A 4,973-nucleotide genomic window follows, 5' to 3' on the forward strand; every position below is an offset into this window, starting at 1 on the left:
GTGCCCTTGCTTTGCACAACTTTATCTCTGTGGTTTCTACACGTGGTTCTTGCATGTGGTTCTCCTGTTCTCCCTCTCTGTGCCATCCCACTCCCCACCAGTGTCACTGCCACTCCTACACACTATCCACATTTGCTCTCCGGCAACTGTCATGCTAAAAATAGAATCAGACTACAGAAATCATACTGTGGCAGCATGGGGAGATAACAGTTTATTTATGTGTGTTGATCTCTCAGGGAATATTTGCATTATAGTAGGTAACAATTCAAATGGTCATCTCTTTTGTGGTGACATTTTAGCCATCTGAGACAGGCCTCTGGGACCATGATTTTAAAGTAGCAAGGCCTTTGAGGTACATGTCCACAGGACATCAAGCTCTGTCTCTTCCTTCTTTCCTACTTTTCCACTCCTGCGACAGCTGCCCTGTCTCTAGATAGTGTCACCTTAAGGGAAAAGCTTGCAATGTTTTGGTGCTTGGCTTCATAGAGAGATAAATGACGAAGTCCTACTTTTGAGTAGTTTATAATCTATAGTTAATGACTTGCCTAGCTCAAAATTGCTGTTTATTCAGGTGGTCAATTCTGAAAAATTCTCGTTGGGATACTTCAAAGGAATGGACAGATGAAACATAATTCTTAAATTTCTGGTAAGATTTCAGTTTCTTCTTCATAGAATTTTCCCCAAACCTGTTGTTTTGCATAGCATGCAAATTCTCCTTTGAGCTCCATCTTTTAAATTTTCCTCTGTGTTTGCTGGAGAAGCTAGTGAGCCATGATCTATGGTCACAAATTGCTAAGGAAGGTGGTAAAGAAATGGAGGGTATGAGTAATATGGAGTTATCAGCTCCCTGTCTTTCTGGGGGCTACCTTGGCCAAAGCGATCTTCTTTTAATTATGTGCTTCCGATATGACTGGGTACATATGGATTGAAGAGGTGAACCCCCCTCCTACAAAATAAATTCTTCACTGAAGAGCATTGCAAGACATGGCACATATATCCTTCTAAATTACCCAAAGACACGCAAGCACTGGGCTCAATTCATAGCTGGCCTCATGGTCAATGAGGAGACTCTCTAGGCGTTCCGAACGCAATAATATAAAGATGTGTGGCTTCCTGTATGTCTTTGTAATGACAGCTCATCTTTTGTTCTCTAGTGAGACACCCAAATGTCTGAGTGTCAGTCTTCATACTAATACATGGATTTTCGGTTCTCACTCACATTGAGTTGTAGGAATGAAAGATCAGATAATGTTCACTCTTTTTCGTTGAACTTGGCTTAAGAGATCCCTCCCTCCATTTTTCCTCGCATTGCTCTTTCCTTGGAGTGTCAGGCCAAATAAAGCAAGAATCTCTCCTATGGCATATTTAAAGCCAACCCCGTGTTCCTAACACCTGCATAAAGCAGGAGAAAGCTGAAAATGAACAATTGTTTTCTAAGGAAGAGCCGTACCCATAAACCATCTCTCGAACACAAACTGCCTTCAAACCAGCAAAAGGAAAAAAAAGTAATTGCCAATAAACCAATGAAGCCACACAGCCAGGCTAGCTACTATGCTGCTCGAGAGCTAGAATAGCTTCAAAAGGCAAATCCAATTCTGTTAGAACAGGAGTTGAGCTAACACTCCTGGGTAATCCAATAAAGCTTCCAGTAATTCTGTTGTGTTTTTTTTCCTACTCTTGGTTATTTTATTTTTGTCTTTTGCTTATCGTTTGGAATGGTGACTCATCGTTGCTACTGGGCAGTTACCTTTGGCTACTCAACTTTCATTTTAGACTGAAGGCACGCTGCACCCTTTTCAATAGTTCGGAATTCCTTTTCTAGGGAACGTGTTATGGCAAATCCTGGAGACCATAAACCTCCGTAAGTCTTATTTATAAACAGGTTACCTCCTTTCATCTCCTCAAAAGGTTTTTTTTTCCTTTTAAATACGCATTAACAAGAAAGAAATACCAGTCTTCCCAAGAGCTAAAATCTTATTAAGCCTGCATTTCAACTTTTTTTTTTTAATCTACTTGAATTCCAATATTTTTCAAATGGACTAGATAAAGCCCGGCGATCAGGGGCCAGGAAAGAGAGATGCCTCTCCTAGGATCTCCTCAAACTTAATTAACTAACACTTTGACTAGGGGTAGACCCTAAAGGAATTTAATCAATTTATTTCTGCCAAAACCAGTGTTTTATTCTTGGTCTTTGAGAGGAATAGGAAAACAGAAATAACAAAGATGTTTCTGTAAAGATTTTTAAAACGTCCAGGATTGGAATGTCTACATTTGCACCACATTTTATAATTGTTGTCCTCATCACATTGAAAAATACTTATTAAGCCGTTGAGCCTGCATGGTGCTGTGGTAAGCAATGTATAAGGAGAACTAACTACACAGAAACAATTCCCATTTTGCCGGATGGAAAGGGGAAGCTAAGGCCGAGGCACAGCATGAAGGATATAGATTTGTTCCAGCGGGTGATAAATTATGAAGATTAAAAAAAAAAATAGGTGGGTTTTGCTTTTTTGTTTTCACAGTTAAATTTTTTAAAAAGCAAAATAATCATACAACTGTAGAAGTGGAAGCAGTCTCAAGGATCATCCAGACCGATGCTTTTATTTTGTAGATTAGAGAAGTATGCACGAGAGACTCAAAATGATTTGCCCGAAGTCAAAGAAAATGAAAGACATCCTTGGGATTACAACCTAGGAATCCTAAATCCAAATATAATATTCTTTTTATGGCACTATTTAGCCACGACATTTTCAAAAACACATTAGTAAGTTATTATAGATGCCATTTCAGCAAAGGTTCAAGAATTTCAAGGTTAGACCTGGTGACGGGATCCCTGGGCTCCGCTTCTCATTAGCTCCAGAATGTGAATCAGTTCCTTCATATCCCTGCATCTTCGTTCCTTCATGGATAAAACAAGAGGGTTGAACTGAATTCCCTTGAAGGTGCCCTTTCCTGCTCTCACATGCTACAATTCTGTTGTTCAATGGGCACCGAACCATAGGTGGTCCTGGAAAAGAATCCTATATTGTTATGGAAGAATGTGTAAGCTTCCCACAGGGCCACCAGTGAAAAGGTAGTAGTCCTGAGCCAAGAAGAATGATCTCTTTCATTAAAAACCTCAGAAACTCAGAAAATCAGGAAGTATTTTCTTTTTTCCCTGTCTCAGTTACTTCTTTACCACACAGGAGGATTTGGTTTGGGTCATTATTCGTTTCTATATTAGAGTCATGGGAGCCTGATTGTTGTTGGCTCCAGGTCCATATCTATGCATGTAAACATATATGTTGATAACTTTAGAAGTTATTGGTAAGGGAAGCATTTCTTTCTTTTCTTCTTCCCTCCTTTCTCCCTTTCTCCGTTTCCTTCTTTCCCTTTCTTTCTTTCTTTCTTTCTTTCTTTCTTTCTTTCTTTCTTTCTTTCTTTCTTTCCTTCCTTCCTTCCTTCCTTCCTTCTTTCTTTCTTTCTTTCTTTCTTTCTTTCTTTCTTTCTTTCTCTTTCTTTCTTTCTTTTTCTTTTTTTTTCTTATTTGGTTAAACTGTTCCCCTTAGGATAATGTTCCTCTGGTAGAATGAGTGATCCTCACTCTTGCTCTCCAGGGGGAGGCTATGGTTAGAGAGGATACTCATTCTTGCGCTGTCTTCAGTTCAAGAAAAAAGACAACTGAGTCATATGTGGTTGGTGCTTTCTGTTATTGTTAAAAATGCAGCTACCAGTTTGTCCACTTGAGACCAAGCAGAACACCAACATAAATTTAACAAACGCCTGATCCTGGGTTGCACCCCAAGGTACAAATTTTTTTTTTTTAATTTTTGCTGGATGTGCTAAATAAAATGGTCAAACTTGCGTGTAGGATTATTTAAGCAAAGATTTGTAATCATAACTCATTTCAGCAAAAAATCCAGCTAGCTTGAAGCAGATTTAAACAAAGCCATGCACTTTGCACAGCCCATTTCCTGAGGGCTGAGATAACAGCAATGAGCATCGAACTATGCCATCCCAAATATCTGAACACAACCTGTGAAGCTCTGTGAGATGTCTTTGTGTTTTGGGTTAAGCTATTCACATGTTTTGTCTACGTGGCATTGAACAGCTAGATGTTTGGGAACATCCAGATGATGGGCTTAAAAATTCTTGTGTGTGTGTGTGTGTGTGTGTGTGTGTGTGTGTGTGTGAGAGAGAGAGAGAGATTTTATTTATTTATTTATTTATTTATTTATTTATTTATTTATGTATTTATGTATTTATGTATTTATTTATTTATTTGGGAGAGAGAGTGAGCGAGAGAGCATGAGCAGGGGCAGGGGCAGAGGGAAAGGAAGAGGGAGAGGGAGAAGCAGACTCCCCGCTAAGCAGGGAGCCCAACACTGGGCTCCATCCCAGGACCCTGGGATCGTGACCTGAGCTGAAGGCAGACACTTAACTGACTGAGCCACCCAGGTGCCCCTTAAAAATTCTTGTTTTGATGAGATTTTGGCATTGTAACCAAGAAGCATTCCCAGTCAATAATATTGACATCACCAGACTTTGAAGAAACATGTTTCCTTTTAGATTGATACAAGAGTTAAAAAAAAAACCCATAACCATAACATTTTAACTTAGTTTTGCATATTGACTTCCATTTGCAAAGATTATAGTATGAAACGCCATCAATTATAAAGCAATGACAATGCCTCTAAAGTTTTAGAAGCTTCTCACTCATGGTCTACTTCTCTGTTTTTCCTTTTTTACATTAAAAATTTGATCTTTGCCTTATTGGAACTATGAAGAAATCTAAATCTGAATAGCCCTTTTTATAATAGACAGTCATTGTTTGTACTTGCAAAATTGGATTAAGAAATCACTGGTATTCTTAACACATGTTTTTTTGCCAAAGAAAATTCAGCATATTTCTGCTTAGCCTTGAAATTTCCACCAACCAGACTGAGTGATTGGGTACCACCCACACTCTTCTCCGTGGCGTCCCTACTTCCCCA

This window comes from Ursus arctos, unplaced genomic scaffold (assembly GCF_023065955.2).
Source record: "Ursus arctos isolate Adak ecotype North America unplaced genomic scaffold, UrsArc2.0 scaffold_14, whole genome shotgun sequence".
Lineage (NCBI taxonomy): Eukaryota > Metazoa > Chordata > Mammalia > Carnivora > Ursidae > Ursus > Ursus arctos.